Below are 18,445 nucleotides of genomic sequence, written 5' to 3'. Positions count from 1 at the left end.
AATTTTTTAGAGCGCCACACACACACACACACACACACACACACACACACACACACACACATTGTTCAATGACGTAAGAAAAAAATGTTGAAAAAACTTAATATATTCTCAGTTTTGGAAAAAAAATCTTTTTACGCTTTGTGCTTATGCAAATCTGCGTGTAATTTATCATATTCACTCACACGTGACACTTTGCACTTAACGCGAAACCGCATGAAATATGCGTCGATAATGAACAACAAGTATTTCAGACTTAGTGGTACTAACGGAAATGGATGGATGACATGTGTCTTTAGATATTATGGAATGCAAGTAAGCAATTTTTGTCTTTATTTAAATATAAGTTTACTTTGCACCCACGACAAAGGTACAGTCTGCACATCGTTTTCCAGTGATTAAGTGATCTGATCTTTGGAAATAATGATGATCCCTTATGTTGAAACCTGTTTATCTCAACTGCATTCGTGCTAGCTGGTGTGCGTCGCTTTTTTGCTCTGGGAGCAATCAGACCTATAGTTATGACAACTTAGTTCTAAACTTCTACTGGTTCATTTACGTGTCTGCTGTCCTTTTTCAGTGAGTATTTTTCTAAAAAGAATCCACAAATTTATTTCAATTATTTCAATCATACGGAAAAACAAATGTAAAACCATGTTTGAATCTAATCCTTATTCGAAATGTAGCAATGTTGCTATGTAATAAATCTACACTTCCGATACGTGAGCTGTAAACGGAAACAACAACAGGACGTGGTACCATTCTGTGTCCTCCCTTCTTTTTGCCCACCCTTTCCATTTCCGATTTTATCAGCTCGCCGAGAAAAGTAGACAGAAAACAAACAATACTATTGTCTTTATATAAAATGGAGGAAATGTCCGCTTTATCAATGGTAGTAACGTATTCCTCAGAACACCCACGTACTTCTTTCTTCAGCTCCGTTTCATTTTCAGATTTACTGTTTGGTATTCTACGTATTTTATTCCCTTGGATCGTTCCTATACATTGAGTTCCTGTCTTGAAAAGGTGTACAACTAGGTGTACAGACGTATGATATCTGTCGAAATAGATCTTGTAGTTCTGTTCCCTTGGAATTTCACTTATGAGACAAACCAGAATTTCGAGATGCTCCAATATCTAGTTCATTATGAAATGGAACACTTTGCTTTTCCCAAATGATTCTATTTTTCTGTATCTTTGAGTGTTTTTCAGAAGCTTGCAGTGCCGGTATATCAGCAACAAGTTCATTAGTATCATCCTCCAAAGAATTGTTTGCATTATGTGTAATCCTTCTAATAGTCTCCTGCTCGTTATCACTACCTGAGTATTACAAATCATTTACAGTAATAGTAAGAGCTTCATCCGGGTTGTCAAAAATCCAAACCATCTTCACTGTGAGAGGGGCAGTCTAGGGCCATGAATTCTTCAGAAGTCATTGCTTTAAGCCTACTCAATTACACCACTCGAGCTAGCACGGAAAACTAGGAGAAAGCACACTGAATGAATCAATAAATTGTTATCGTTCGAGTATGGGTAGGAGTATTATTACGCACTGTTGCGAATATCCAAACAAAATGTATTCATGTAATACTTACGTGTTTATTAGCAGAAATTCGAGCTGAACTGAACCATGTGCACTTCAAAGGTTATAGAAGCACTAATATAGCTACATTCACGTAATCTTTCTTGCAACTCCAACAGTCACCAACAAAAGAGTGCCTTATGTGACAGACTGCCGTTGCTATACGGAGCAACACATATTATTGTGTCATGGTGTCTGTAGCGCATTCTAGTGGCAGATTATTTTCAGTTATATTCATAAAGCAATACTGCTCATTTGCGACGCAGTTTACAGTGTTAAACTTCAATAACAATGATGAAAAGAAAGTTGAAACTGTGCTTTGCACATCTGCAAAGCAGCGTAGTGAAGCGTTAAAATGACTCTGCTGTTCGGAGCAACAACTGCAACACCTCTTGTGCCCTTGAACGACATTGTGACTAAGGTCACTTCGGACGTTATCTACGTCATAGCTCTTACGGCCCCTGCAGTTTCACCCTGTCCTCATTACTTGAACTAACACTCCTAATTACTGTGCTTACGCGCGGTACGCCACGCACTGTAGCACAGAATCGATCTCTTCTTGCTTCATAACATTCTGGCGAATCCTACTATTAAATTGTTCTATTTCGCCTCGTTTCAGGAGACTGTAAATAACGTGCAAAAGAGTTTCCTTACGAAGCTTTGTGTTCGATAATCATGACCTAGATCCCTGAGGGAGTTACTAACTGTATTTCGATATTAGTTAATGAAATGAACTATTTTACTACTAGGGTAATGTAAGTTCAGTCTTTCACCGTAGAAATTTCACTCTATGTCTTGTGAACTTGAGTCTCAACCTCGGCACCATGTGTTTAATCATACTTACTTCAACTCATTTCTGGTAATAGTCAGCCTCCACGCTGTTCTCCCCATTCCCCACTATTCCAATACAAATTTAGAGAGAATCAGATAGGGAACACATTGGAGAAATTGACCAGTACAAGGAAGTAGCCAAGACTTTGTCAAAAAGGGGGAGGGGGGAGACCGATTTGTTCTGAAAATTTCCATATAGAACGACATTTTATTCGAAACTGATCTCGGGGTTTTCACCAAGTGGAGATATAATCTCTTTACTTGGGAGTTCTGTACATTGGTACACCATTAAAAATAGTTATGAGCTAATCTCCCTTCACCAACCTAGGTCGTTTTACAGTCTTTTTCGTTCAGTCTGGATCTGAGTTGAGGAGATGATCAGGAATGCACGAGCCCAAGTTTTTTGGGACACCATGATTATTACTGACAGGGCTTTTGGAATAAAGAGACCTCTGTTCGACAGAGAAACTAGAATAATTTTTGGTGCTGGAAATGCAATGGATCTGGAAGTATCCAACCTTACACTTTCTCAATTTTTTTCATTTAAGTAAAAAATTTGGGAAAGTGTAACGTGTATGCATTTGGAACTTCTTGCAATGTAAGAAAAAGGAAAAATTGATTTCTACATCAAAGTATATCCCAGTAGACAAATGCATGAGTCTAAATGAAGAGCATTTGGATTATTATTTATTTTTACTGCTGTAAGGCTTTTAGTGCTGGGAGTCTCCGAAGAGCTAATCGGCTCGCCATTAATGCAACTCTTTCCTTATAAGCAGAGGACCTGGATATTTAAGGGAATTGCAATTTGTCGGGAAATAAAGGTTTTCGGAAGGAATTGGCTGTGGTCTATAGTAAGGGACCAACCTCGGTATTTACTTAAACATGGGTTACCAGAGGATGAATTCAAACCATATTGCCTCTCGAATCCAGCTCAGCTGCTCAACACGCAGAGCTACCCGAAGTTGGTGTACAATTTTGAAAAACTGGTCGTTGTACTTTGAACTTTGTTTTGAAATAAAATAAGGTGCATCACAACAAATGATTAAATTCTGACATTGCGTGTTTTTTCTTCAATTGTGCATGTTTTGTCATATGACAGCGCATGAATGCGTATACATTTTAAAATTTAATTGTTCACAGAATTGCTGGCTTCAGTTATTACAGTATTACAAGAGCCTAAATAGATATTGAACGAAAGTTGGAGAGAGGTAAGAAGGACGCTGTCGGCTAAGACGAATTCAACCAGCCTGCTGAAATTTTTTTTTTAGAAACGAACGAAGTATAGAATGTGTTGTCGTCACATACCCCATCCACTCTCCGCACATCCTTCCCCATCGTTCCTTATTGGAGTTGGCTTTCATAACTGTGTACCGCCGGGAGACCAGATATTTTGCCATTCCGGATACTAATGATGGAATATTAAACACATTCGTTAAAGAAATGCAACCATCGTCCTTTGGGTCATATTTGTATTCATCAACGCGATTTTTGGGTGACACAGCCAAATCCAGCGGTATTTTTATGCACTGATCTTTATTTAACGTTATTTGTTACTATATTTAACGCTTCGCTGCCTTGTGGGAAACTGAAAATATTCCAACTCCAAAGTTCTGCCAGCCTCCAAATAACGATTCCACTGCTAACATTAAACTGCTATGAGTGATAGGTAATTAGGCTGTTACAAGGGTGCAACACATTTTCAACTTGCCATAACGCTAGCGGACACATCAGATTCGGCTTTTCTCTTCTGTCTTGTTACAGAATTATGCATAATTAGAAACTGTCGCAAGAGCAGACTTAGCAAAAAAAAAAAAAAAAAAAAAAAAAAAAAAAAAAAAAAAAAAAAAAAAAAAAAAACGAAATGAACGGTAGCATTTACATAAAATTCAAATGGAACTAAAAAAAAACAAAAAAAAACCCACCAATAACTGAGCTCATGCAAGGCCAACAGTTGGTCTTGGGTAAAATACGGATGGACGATGTCTGAGAGTGCTAGGTGTGTTCAGCTCTGTTGTTGGCCTTGATAACTACTGATAGTGTATACCCCTTTTTCATCGTATGATTGAAAATCTAAATATCTTTCAGTTTCACTGCAAGGCAACTACGTCGTGTGTAATTTCATTTTGGTGATATGGATAGTCCGGACCCCCCACCGCTTGACTACGTCCTTGACCAGTAGTGCCAAACTGAAGGGATGATGAAAACTCCAATTAAGTGCACATCTCTCCTGCGTGACCATAAGATATTCGCGTAGTGCCTCTAATAATGTCTACATAATGGTGTGTTTCCTGGTACAAAGTCGCTGACTGCAGGAAAGGTGTTGTGCTACGTTTGAAGTAAATATCAGACCACTTTTTGTAGCATGCAGTTTCAGTCTACCATTGAAAATATACTGCCACCCATGTACTACTAAAACCCAGCGATAAATCTCAAACTAGTCCATAGAAGCTTACATTTTACCTTACACAGTTGTCGCAGATTGAGGGCATACCGTTGGTTCTGTTATCGGAGCAGTCCAGACACAAGCCACTTTTTCTTACAGCTCAGCAAGAATTCAGTTCACAGCCCGGACTATAGTGTCTGCAAACATGTGGTGTAATAGGGCTGACGTGTTATCCTCACGACGGGACAGCGGTTGGCGGCGCTGCTATCTTGTTGCTACGTTGTTAAGTTAGATACTTCCACGTAGATTATGTTCTCGAAGGCTCTTTCCAACACCACAAGGACAAAAAGCATACATTTCCTTTGAAAACAACTTGGTGTTATAATTAGGTAGTTATAAACCCTAAAAATTACTTTTCATGCCAAGAAGTTTATCACATTACCTCCTGTAACTTAGTGGAAACGCACCACGATATGCTTATTAGATTTTTTTTGTATATTTGGACTGGTTATGCCTTGCCGACCCACCCTCTGTATAGAATTAATAGTTTGTGTTTGTCGTTTGTAAGTTCTCTATTATTTCCCATAATTAGTTTCACATTTACAATTGTTGCTATGTTCGTATGTAAGTTAATAAGAAATGTTGGTGATAAGGTCACGTTTCTATAAATGAAACTCATGAAAATCTACCTCTAGAAGATCTGTATATTGTCTCATTACTAAACACTTTCGTCACTCAGTTCAGACCCGCAGTCTGTAAAATTCGTAATGGTAAGAAATACAATACTATGAGGAATAATTATGTAACTATCCTTCATTCTTTTACTTCTTTGCTTTCTTTTTTATAACTAATGGCTCTGAGCACTATGCGACTTAACTTCTGAGGTCATCAGTCGCCTAGAACTTAGAACTAATTAAACCTAACTAACCTAAGGACATCACACACATCCATGCCCGAGGCAAGATTCGAACCTGCGACCGTAGCGGTCACGCGGTTCCAGACTGAAGCGCCTTTAACCGCACGGCCACACCGGCCGACTTTTATAACTAACATCTAGAATATTTGTTAAAATGTTGTTATTATATAGTGCCTAACAAACAATTGAAACACACAGAAGGAGAGGAGAAGACAAAATAAAACTTCATGGGTTGTAAGAGGATGTGATATAAATTCGGTGATTACATAATAAAGTGAAATTTTCAAAGAACTTGGCAGTATGAGCCGCCTTCTCAGTATGACGTTACACCCATTCTGGTCTTGATGCATGGCCTGATTCTTTCGGGACGGTGTTATACATCCCTCTGTATTCTGTCTTGAGGCAAGTTGGTCGACAACTCTTGTGACTTATCACTGATATCTCTCATACTGACACTGAGACGGAGTTGATGTACGTTCAAAAAAATGGTTCAAATGGCTCTGAGCACTATGCGACTTAACTTCTGAGGTCATCAGTCGCCTAGAACTTAGCACTAGTTAAACCTAACTGACCTAAGGACGTCACACACATCCATGCCCGAGGCAGGATTCGAACCTGCGACCGTAGCGGTCGCTCGGCTCCAGACTGTAGCGCCTAGAACCGCCCGGCAGTTGATGTACGATCTGCTCCCCGACATTCTCTGTTCCGGACAGGCCTAACCTGTCTGACAACAGGAGTACATCAGCAGTACACAGATAGTTCGAAGAGACATGTATCACGTTGGACGAGTACTGTCCTTTTGAACTAAACTTAAATTTAAAACAAAAGGCCGCAAAAATCCTCTAAAAAGTAAAAAAAAGTATTTCCCCTTAAGTTTAACTAGTAATATTTTGATGCACTATAGTACTTTTCCCCCCGCCCCATGAACCATGGACCTTGCCGTCGGCGGGGAGGCTTGCATGCCTCAGCGATACAGATGGCCGTACCGTAGGTGCAACCACAACGGAAGGGTATCTGTTGAGAGGCCAGGCAAACGTGTGGTTCCTGAAGAGGGGCAGCAGCCTTTTCAGTAGTTGCAGGGGCAACAGTCTGGATGATTAACTGATCTGGCCTTGTAACACTAACCAAAACGGCCTTGCTGTGCTGGTACTGCGAACGGCTGAAAGCAAGGGGAAACTACAGCCATAATTTTTCCCGAGGGCATGCAGCTTTACTGTATGGTTAAATGATAGTGGCGTCCTCTTGGTAAAAATTGCGGAGGTAAAATAGTCCCCCATTCGAATCTCTTAATCGGGCAGGTAGGTTAGAAAATTTAAAAAGGGAAATGGATAGGTTAAAGTTAGATATAGTGGGAATTAGTGAAGTTCGGTGGCAGGAGGAATAAGACTTTTGGTCAGGTGAATACAGGGATATAAATACAAAATCAAATAGGGGTAATGCAGGAGTAGGTTTAATAATGAATAAAAAAATAGAAATGCGGGTAAACTACTACAAACAGCATTATTGTGGCCAAGATAGACACGAAGCCCACACCTACTACAGTAGTACAAGTTTATAAGCCAACTAACTCTGCAGATGATGAAGAAATTGATGAAATGTATGATGAGATAAAAGAAATAATTCAGGTAGTGAAGGGAGACGAAAATTTAATAGTCATTGGTGACTGGAATTCGAGAGTAGGAAAAGTGAGAGAAGGAAACATAGTAGGTGAATATGGATTGGGGGTAAGAAATGAAAGAGGAAGCCGTCTGGTAGAATTTTGCACAGAGCATAATTTAATCATAGCTAACACTTGGTTCAAGAATCATGAAAGAAGGTTGTATACAGGGAAGAATCCTGGAGATACTAGAAGGTATCAGATAGATTATACAATGGTAAGACAGAGATTTAGGAACCAGGTTTTAAACTGTAAGACGTTTCTATGGGCAGATGTGGATTCTGACCACAATCTATTGGCTATGAACTGTAGATTAAAACTAAAGAAACTGCAAAAAGGTGAGAATTTAAGGAGATGGGACCTGGATAAGCTGAGTAAACCAGAGGTTATACAGAGTTTCAGGGACAGCATAAGGGAACAATTGACAGGAATGGGGGAAAGAAATACAGTAGAAGAAGAATGGGTAGCTTTGAGAGACGAAATAGTGAAGGTAGCAGAGGATCAAGAACGTAAAAAGACGAGGGGTAATACAAATCCTTGGGTAAGAGAAGATAGATTGAATTTAGTTGATGAAAGGAGAAAATACGAAAATGCAGTAAATGAAGCAGGCAAAAAGGAATATAAACGTCTCAAAAATGAGATCGACAGGAAGTGCAAAATGGCTAAGCAGGGATGGCTAGAGGACAAATTTAAGGATGTAGAGGCATATCTCACTAGGGGTAAGATAGATACTGCCTACAGAAAAATTAAAGAGACCTTTGGAGAAAAGAGAACCACTTGCATGAATATCAAGAGCTCAGATGGAAACCCCGTTCTAAGCAAAGAAGGGAAAACAAAGGTGGAAGGAGTATATAGAGGGTCTACACAAGGGCGATGTTCTTGAGGACAATATTATAGAAATGGAAGAGAATGTAGTTGGAGATGAAATAGGAGATATGATACTGCGTGAAGAGTTCGACAGAGCACTGAAAGACCTAAGTCGAAACAAGGCCCCCAGGAGTAGATAACATTCCATTAGAACTACTGATAGCCTGGGAAAGCTAGGCCTAACAAAACTTTGCCATCTAGTGGGCAAGATGTATGAGCCAGGCTAAATACCCTCAGACGTCAAGAAGAATATAATAATTCCAATCCCAAAGAAAGCAGGTGTTGACAGATGTGAAAATAACCGAACTATCAGTTTAATAAGCCACAGCTGTAAAATAATAACACGAATTCTTTACAGACGAATGGAAAAACTGGTAGAGGCCGACCTCGAGGAAGATCAGTTTGGATTCCGTAGAAATGTTGGAACACGTGGGGTAATGCTGACCCTACCACTTACCTTAGAAAATAGATTAAGGAAAGGCAAACTTACGTTTCTAGCATTTGTAGACTTAGAGAAAGCTTTTGACAATGTTGACTGGAATACTCTCTTTCAAATTGTGAAGGGGGCAGGGGTAAAATACAGTGAAAGGGTATTTACAATTTGTACAGAAACCAGATGGCAGCTATAAGAGTCGATAGGCATGAAAGGGAAACAGTGGTTGGGAAGGGTGTGAGACATGGAATTTAGCCTATCCCCGATGTTATTCAATCTGTATATTGAGTAAGCAGTAAAGGAAACAAAAGAAAAATTCGGAGTAGGTATTAAAATCCATGGAGAAGAAATAGAAACTTTGAGGTTCGTCGATGACATTGTAATTCTGTCAGAGACAGCAAAGGACTTGGAAGAGCGGTTGAACGGAATGGACAGTATCTTGAAAGGAGGATATAAGATGAACATCAACAAAAGCAAAACGAGGATAATGGAATGTAGTCGAATTAAGTCGGGTGATGCTGAGAGAATTAGATCAGGAACTAAGACACTTAAAGTAGTAAAGGAGTTTTGCTATTTGGGGAGCAAAATAACTGATGATGGTCGAAGTAGAGATGATATAAAATGTAGACTGGCAATGGCAAGGAAAGCGTTTCTTAAGAAGAGAAATTTGTTAACATCGAGTATAGATTTAAGTGTCAGGAAGTTGTTTCTGAAAGTATTTGTATGGAGTGTAGCCATGTATGGAAGTGAATCATGGACGATAAATAGTTTGGACAAGAAGAGAATAGAAGCTTTAGAAATGTGGTGCTACAGGAGAATGCTGAAGATTAGATGGGTAGATCACATATCTAACGAGGGGGTATTGAATAGAATTGGGGAGAAGAGGAGTTTGTGGCACAACTTGACAAGAAGAAGGGATTGGTTGGTAGGACATGTTCTGAGGCATCAAGGGATCACCAATTTAGTATTGGAGGCCAGCATGGAGGGTAAAAATCGTACAGGGAGACCAAGAGATGAGTACACTAAGCAGATTCAAAAGGATGTAGGTTGCAGTAGGTACTGGGAGATGAAGAAGCTTGCACACGATAGAGTAGCATGGAGAGCTGCATCAAACCAGTCTCTGGACTGAAGCCCACAACAACATAGTACTTATATTAAACTCAAAAGGGCTAATGTACGTATTTCTTTACTTTTAGAGGTTTTTCGTGTCCTCTATTTTTGAATTTAAGTTTTATTTCACGTTTCTTAAGTTTCATATTTTACTAGTAAACACCTTACGGTCGACATTCGAGGCCCAGGCTCAACAAATACTTTCTGGGACGAAACACGAAATTGCGAAACGAGATCTATTTACCCTATGGGATGTACGTGCTTCTTTTTGTAATTCATACATGTATTCATTGACTATGTTGCAAGTCTATTTCTGTTCTTTATTATTATCTCTAAATAGTTCCGTACTGTACACTTAATTATTACTGAGCACTTCTTTTTATCTGTTTACTACCCGAGAATCACGGCGTCGCCCAGTTTTTATTCACAGCTGCGCGTCCACGCCTGTATCGGAGCGTCTGGCCTTACGCTTAATGTTTATGACGTCATATGTCCTGAACTGTGTATCATACACTGATATAATTCTGTAGGTATATTTAACGGCATAAATGGGTACTGTCTGCGAAATGTGGTGCCAATGAAATTAGAAGCAACGAAGTAATAAATTTAAATATCATACTAGATGCGGAAGTTTTCATACATCTCATTGTTTATGACTTCATATCTCCTGAATTATGTGTCGTGTAATGATATACACTGAAACGCCAAAGACACTAGTATAGGAATGCGTATACAAGTAGAAAGATATGGAAACGGGCAGAATACGGCGCTGTCTGTTGCAGTTGTTAGATCGATTACTGCTGCTACAATGGCAGGTTATCAAGATTTAAGTGGGTTTGAACGTATTGTTACAGACGGCGCACGAGCGATGGGACACGGTATCTCCGAGGTAGCGATGAAGTGGGGATTTTCCCGTACGACCATTTCACGAGTGTTCCGTGAATATCCGGAATCCGGTAAAACATCAAATCTCCGACATCGCTGCGGCCGGAAAAAAGTCCTGCGAGAACGGGGCCAAAGAGGACTGAAAAGAATCGTTCAACGTGACAGAAGTGCAACCCTTCCTCATATTGCTGCAGGTTACAATGCTGGGCCATCAACAAGTGACAGCGTGTGAACCATTCAATGAAACGTCATCGATATGGGCTTTCGGAGCGGAAGCCTCACTCGTTTATCCTTGATGACTGCACGACACAAAGCTTTATGCCTCGCCTGGACCCGTCAACACCGACATTGGACTGTTGAAGACTGGAAACATGTTGCCTGGTCGGACGAGTCTCGTTTCAAATTGTATCGAGCGGATGGACGTGTACTGGTATGGAGACAACCTTATGAATCCACGGATCCTACATGTCAACAGGGGACTATTCAATCTGGTGGAGGTTCTATAATGGTGTGAGGCGTGTGCAGTTGGAGTGATATGGGACCTCCGTTACTTCTAGATACGACTCTGACAGGTGACACGTACGTAAGCATCCTGTCTGATCACCTGCATCCATTAATGTCCATTGCGCATTCCGACGGACTTGGTCAATTGCAGCAGGACAGTTCGAGACCCCGCACGTCCACCATTGCTACAGAGTTGCTCCAGGAACACTTTTTTGAGTTTAAACACTTCCGCTGGCCACCAGACTCTCCAGACATGAACGTTATTGAGCACATCGGGGATGCCTCGCAACGTGCTGTTACAGCCCTGCAGGATTCATGGTGTCAATTCCTTCCAGCACTACTTCAGACGTTAGTCGAGTCCTAGCCAAGTCGTGTTGCGCCACTTCTGTGTGCTCGGGTGTACCAGTTTCTTTGGCTCTTCAGTGTTGTTTTGAACTTACTTTCATTGGTAGAAGTGGATACTGTCTGTAAAATGTATGTAGAATACAGTTAGCGATAAAGAAGTAATAAATTACAACGTCATGCTTCATGCGGTTCTCTTATTATGTGAAGAGCGGAAAAGATGCGATGGACAAACATTTTTCCTCACTTCATTTTCTGGGGGTTGTGAGCGAGAAAAAATTTCATAAAGGTTTGAAATTATGTGTAAAGTTTATTGCAAACCACTAGGTGCTCTCGGTCTCAAACACTGAATGAATAAAATCTGGGAATTCACGTGTCACGGGCTACGTTTCTTTTTCGCCCCCAGCTCCACCACTTTGATAGGCAGGTGTTTCCTGTCCCCACAGCGATTGTTGGCTGACGGTAAGGTATATATGTACCATGTTTGGATATACACACAGTTTTGTAATATGTACGGATTCAGAGAAAACCATTGTGGACTAATAATTACAGAACTATCGGAAACAAAATTTGGAAAATGACCGGAAGAAATGGGTATATTTAGAGAAGTAAAAGAAAGTCGCTGAAACTGGTTAGATGACAACATACAAACATACTTACCTACGGGGTAAAACGGATGAACACTATTCACTTGTTTTCTAAAGTTTCAGGAGCTAAGTGTGGAATTAAGTCAGAAGATGATCGAATGACATTATTGCGTGTGAGTAAAACAGATTGAAAATAATGAGTAGCGGCAGAAATGAGATTAGCCACAATCTTAACATCAAAATTGGAGAGCAAGAAGTAGACGAAGGAATTCTGATAAACTCCTGTTGGCTTCTGCCTCGGGTTCTTCGGCCGACGTTTGTTTGATGATTTTTCTGACGTTTCGCCAGCACTGACCAGCATTGTCAAAGATTCACACTCCATTGCTCATTGCTGGTGGTGGACTGGAGTCGAGCTCGTCGCTACAGATGATATATACCTGGTGCGCCTACGTCTAAGGGTTTTTCCGTGGGCATTTCCGGTGCGGTTCTCCCCTTGCGACCTGCAATGGTCGATCGCTGCAGCACGGGAATCCAGGATCAGTTGACCTAGAGGCTTTCTTGTTTCTTATGTTTGTGTATTTCTGTAGCTTCTCTGAATAAGTGGGTGTGATAGCCCTTCTCTACAGCTAGAACTTTCCCGTCTGCGAATGTTACTTTGTGATCAGCCTCCACCACTGCTGAATTCTAGATCTACCACAACCTCTAATAACGGTTACGTTCGGTTATCTTGCAGCTGCTTGATCGTCCGGTCGTTTCAGCATGCACTTTTCCGCATGTATTTACGACTTTGCAAATAAGTCCCTTTTCTCCTTTGCTGATCTGAGACGCTCTTTGATCTTCTTTATCAGTTTATAAATAGTCTTTACGTCGTGTTTGCGCAGTATACGCCCGATTCTCTCCGTCACTCTGGGAATGTATGGCAGAAAGGCCGTACCCGACAATTCTTTCTGCGATGTAGCACTTCGCCGAGTGTTTGGCTCTGTGACACTTCTGTAACAATTGTAGTACCCATTGCTCCTCAGATCGGTTTTCAGGTATTGCATCCACGCATCCGAGGTGCTTCGGCTCACAAATCCATTTTGCTCGCGTTATGAGTGCATTAATCATCACAAGATGCCATGTGGTCACGAATCGAGCACTAAAAAAGGTAGTGTAGAAAAAAATTCTGTGATCATAAGCTTGTTAGATTACCGGTTTCGGTCAGCAATCATCGTCTTCAGATCCGTTTTAAAAACATGCCTTAAAACTATGGAGCCATAGTGGCATAGGCCGGAGTGGCCAAGCGGTTCTAGGCTCTTCAGCCTGGTACCGCAAGACCGCTACGGCCGCCGGTTCGAATCCTGCCTCGGGCATGGATGTGAGTGATGTCCTTAGGTTAGTTAGGTTTAAGTTGTTCTAAGTTCTAGCGGACTGATGACCTCAGATGTTAAGTCCCATAGTGCTCAGAGCCATTTGAACCATAGTGGCATCACCGTGTTATGACAGTGGGATATCAAACCCGTTGTTTTGCATTGCGGCGTGCGCACTGGCGACCGGGGCGCCGCGGGAAGACGAAAATTTGGTCGGACATCGCCGGCTACATCCAGAATCGTCATTTTTCCATTTACCGTCGTTCTTTAGTTACTTCAAAATCATGAAGGTATGTTCTGTCTTTGAAACGAATTGAAAGGTAGATTGTTTTTCGCCATACGGGTCTCGCTTCTTTTACTTCTGAATCATCTTCAGTGACATGTAATACGTTTATACGCGGTATATCTGAAGTGAATGTAGAAAACGAGAGGGCTGGTACAGTTGGTCATAACAAGCATACTTCGCATAGCAATCCACGTGCACATCCATTAACGTACGGCGCTAGCCAACGCTGAACAGAGTTGCGCTTCGTAAGAGGGTTGCCGCACAACATGCCATCCGAGCTGTCATGGTAACAGGTCTGAGGAGAAACGATTTCAATTTATTTGCGACATCGAGGTAAAAGTGATATCTGGTTGCAGTTTTATGACCTTTATTTGCAAACGCCGTAGTCGACAAAGTTGCGGATCTGCGACTGAATGCGTTTCTTTTGGCTGTGCCAGTGTGTGCCTGTTTGGCAGGTGTTGCATATAGAGAAGTACATATACAAACAGCTGAGTATGGTTCACCCTGCGTCAGTTTGTCATCAAATGGGGACACTCCTGTGTCTGTTACTATGTGGAGCGAACAGGAAATGGACCGCTGTTCTTGTGAGGAACGGGCAGACATGTACTACGCTTACGGGGCGGCGGATGGGAATGGTTCAAATGGCTCTGAGCACTATGGGACTTAACTTCTGAGGTCATCAGTCTCCTAGAACTTAGAACTACGTAAACCTAACTAACCTAAGGACAACACACACATCCACGCCCGAGGCAGGATTCGAACATGCGACCGTAGCGGTCGCGCGGTTCCAGACCGTAGCGTCTAGAACCGCTCGGCCACACCGGCCGGCCGGATGGGAATGCTCAAGCTGCTCAACGTTTCTGCTTTCGGCGTTTTCTGAATCGTCGAGTGCCAGATACACACACATTCACTGCCATCCATAGGTCCGCACGAGAGACAGGTTCGTTTGAGGTACGTTTTCCACTGACAGGTACTCGTAATGACACACATGGTTTTGAGGCCAACTTCGAAACCAGGTGTATTCATTTTGTTTGCAGGTGCGAAGACCAGGGCTTGAAGAGGAGACGTTAGCACTGTTGGAAAACACACCCTCAACGAGCTCGCGGTGTGTTGAACGGGACATGGGTGTAAGCCAGTCCACAAATTGGCGAGTGTGTCATGAAGATGGTTTGCACCCCTGCCGCTTTCCTAAGGTTCACGCACTTAACTCAGACGATTTCCCAAATCGAATTGAATTCTGCCAGTGGTTATTTTGTAAAGGCGAGCCTTTCATCCCGACTTTCTGAACCATGCACCTATTACATATGAGGCATCCTTTACGTGAGGGTGTATGTTTAACATCCACAATCAACACGTGTGAGGATGGAAAAATCCGCACGCCACCTTTGTTCGTAGTCACCAAGATCGCTTCGCTGTCAACGTTTTGGCCGGCTGGGTAAACGATGATCTGGTCGGTCCGTACACGTTCCCTCAGCGACTGAACGCGATCGGATACTTAATTCTTCATCTTCTAACGAGAAACCCTGCCAGAATTATTGGAACATGTTCCATTAAAAGTGCGAGAGCGAATGTGGTGCCAACAAGATGTACCTGCGCACTTCGCCCATGCAGTCCGAATGCAGTTGGATGAAACCTTTGGTGAGAACTGGGTAGGACGCAGTGAGCTGGTGGCATGACCTGCATATTCCCCCGACTTGACACTCATTGCTATTTTCTTCTGGGGCCACCTGCAATCTGTTGTTCACGAAACACCGATGGAGACAGATGAAGAGCTGACAGTGCGCATTATGGCAACCTCCGAAGCAATTACTACAAAGCCAGAAGTTTTTCAAAAGAATGGTACAGTCATTCCAAATTCGTTGCACTGCGTGCATTGAAGCAGGACGGCGTAATTTCGAGAATTTTTGTAACTGTTTTCAAATAAATGTTATAAAGCTTCATCCCGACTTATGGTTTACCTTGATGCGACAAATACACTGTAAACGTTGCACTGCAGACTTATTGCCATGACGGCTGGGGTGGTATTTGCGCGCGAGGGGTGCGGACATAGGTTGCTGCGCAAAATATTTTTGCTATGGGCCACTGCACCAGCTCTCTAAGTTTCTGCATTCATTTCAGATAGTAGATTGTTCTGTCGGCGCCACTGACTCAGGTGTAGATCGGCCTCGTTGCTAATATCTATGACGAAGAGTTGGTATCTGTGGGTTGTGTCCTTAGAAAGTCTTTGCTTGCCGATATGTATACGGGGTTCGCTGACCCGAGAGAGAGGCACGAAATTTGGGGATTGGCGGTAGCGTCGCGACAAGAGGCGGTCCCGAGGTCCGAGCGGCCGAAGCCACGAGCTGCGCAAGGAGGACCTGCGCAGAGCAAAGATAACAGAGTACTTCACCGGGGTCAGTGTCCACTACAAACAGCAGGCCCACATCCCGTCGGTTGGTTGGCAACGTTCGTGTCGGACGACCGCTCGTGGCCTGGCTGCCCTCTCCTACCTGGCTTTCATCGGCACCACTCAGTAACTGCTGCGACGCACCGTGGATCCATGAAACAGCTTGCTGATAAAGGGGAGTAATATTGTGTAATCCTCGTGGTAATTTGTTTGATTGCCCTTCTTATTATTTTCTGGTTTGTACCGGATCATTAATGTTCTAATTAATCAGCTCTTGGTCGTAAATACAGCTGGAAAAATTGTTTTAAGGTACAGGTTGGCGTTAAACAAAAGAGGTATTTCATACCTAAAACGGGATAAACTTGTGAACTGAGCATTACGGAACAAAGTGTTCACAGTACGGTGGGGGAGCCAGACCACTGGCAGCGTTGTCTACAAAAAGTGATTCAAATGGCTCTGAGCACTATGGGACTTAACTTCTGAGGTCATCAGTCCCCTAGAACTTAGAACTACTTAAACCTAACTAACCTAAGGACATCACACATATCCATGCCCGAGGCAGAATTCGAACCTGCGACCGTAGCAGTCACGCGGTTCCAGACTGTAGCGCTAGAACCGCTCTGTTACCCTGGCCGGCGTTGTCAACACTGTCAGCACGGCTGGCGAGGTGAGCCAATATTTACAGACTATTATGGTAGCATTGGATCAGTTACAAGAAAATCTCTCCTTTCTCCAGAATAATCAGCCAGTCGTGAGGAAGGTGAAGCGCATTCATGCACAATTAGTCCACCTCAGCAATAGAGTAAAGGATCTTAAACTTCTACAATTGAACCCTGAGCAGTTAGCACGTGTCATTCAGTTAAATAATCTTTTGTTTCATATGTAGATCCAAACTGTGGCTTTAGAATTTGTAAGTGGGGCTGATACAAATAATATAGAAAGTGTTTCTGACAATCCAATAGCCGAATGTGGATCCGTCGCCTGAGGTGTAAGTGATCGGTCTGGGGAATATTTTGCCCGTCTCGCTAACCCAATGATTTGTCTCTTAAATAGTATTCGGGAATTGTCAATTGAAACCTTAGAAAATATACAACAGGTATTGTGGCTGCTAGTTAAGTTTGAGTCGCATTAAGGATCCCCCATCATTTAGTACTTATCGCACTCTATCCGTTAGCACGTGGTAGTAATCTACTATCCGAAACCTTACAGCAGGGTAAGACGATCGGGGAACTGAGGCGGTCGTGGAGGGTTAGTTATCAGACAGTATGCGCAAAGAGCTAGAGTGTAGATATTACTGGCGCGTGTAGGACTCCCACGAATAGTTATTTCATTATATGGAGTGGGTTCTTGAGGCAGTATCGGCACTACGTATGGATGTTCCCGAGGCGAATTTAGTTGCTAATGTCTTGGAAGGTATTCGGCCTGAAGATAGGTCTCGGGTCGCGATCTTTCCTCATCCGGTCACTCTTCGTGAGTTAGAGAATCTTGTTAACTCTGTTATGAAATTGTCTTTTGCCGAAAACTAGTGAAATGAATTAACGGGGGGGGGGGGGGGGGCATGAAGACTTATCTAGCTCCGGTCCTGAAGGTAGCATGATAGGTAGAGCGCGCGGTTCAATGAAATCAGCGGCTTGTTTTAGATGCCGCGCACGTGACCATTTAGTATGAGAATGCCCGGTTCCAAGGACGCCTAGCGCTGTGAAACGACCCCAGGCGTGGCGGGGTCGCATCCTCAGAGACAGGGCTGGTGTAGTCGTATACAGACAGCCACCTCACGTACCTTACCATTTGTTTGTGCGGCTACAGGCCACGAACCGTTGTGTGGGTTACTAGATTCAGGCAGCTCTGTGTCACTCCTTAATTGCGAGTGGTGTATTGAGTATGGACATTTACGTTCCTCGAATCAGAGATGTCGGGTGGCCAATGGCCAAGTTGCCTCTTTGTGGCGAAGTGCGGTGAAATCTCTCCGTGTGTGAATTTTCATGGCCTGTCGAGTTTTTATTAGTTAAGGGACTGGTGACTGACTTAATTCTAGGGCATGATTTCATCCGTAATACCGGTATGGTGTTAGATTTTGATAGCCGAACCTTTTATTTCAAATTTTCCCCCAACGATCTAATAGCCTTTCGTTTATGTGCTCATGTGAGGATGGGACATAACACCAGCAATAACACGTGCCTGCTTGGAGTAGACCACCTCTCTAGTCAACATGAGAAACAATTAATGACTTTTGGGAGAATTTCTTGGCGTACTGTGTGACATGTTGGGAGTCACAGACGTAATTAGATACCATATTCGTGTCATGGATGACCTGCCGGTTCGCGTCTGAG

The 18,445-nt window shown here is 42.5% G+C and overlaps 1 protein-coding gene across 1 annotated transcript in view; it reads right to left on the bottom strand.

The window, feature by feature from the left end:
* LOC126176821 (solute carrier family 22 member 7-like) overlaps positions 1 to 4,974 on the bottom strand; it is a 232,740-nt gene extending 227,766 nt beyond the window's left edge. Inside the window, exon 1 of the mRNA XM_049924007.1 lies at positions 4,871 to 4,974. The gene's annotated coding sequence lies outside the window, so the exon portion shown is untranslated. The remainder of the gene's footprint in view (positions 1 to 4,870) is intronic.
* Between the last annotated feature and the right edge of the window lie 13,471 nt (positions 4,975 to 18,445).

This window comes from Schistocerca cancellata, chromosome 3 (assembly GCF_023864275.1).
Source record: "Schistocerca cancellata isolate TAMUIC-IGC-003103 chromosome 3, iqSchCanc2.1, whole genome shotgun sequence".
In the NCBI taxonomy this organism is placed as follows: Eukaryota; Metazoa; Arthropoda; class Insecta; order Orthoptera; family Acrididae; genus Schistocerca; species Schistocerca cancellata.
The sequence above is the reverse complement of the archived record's forward strand: the minus strand, read 5'-3'. Positions and strand labels throughout refer to the sequence as shown.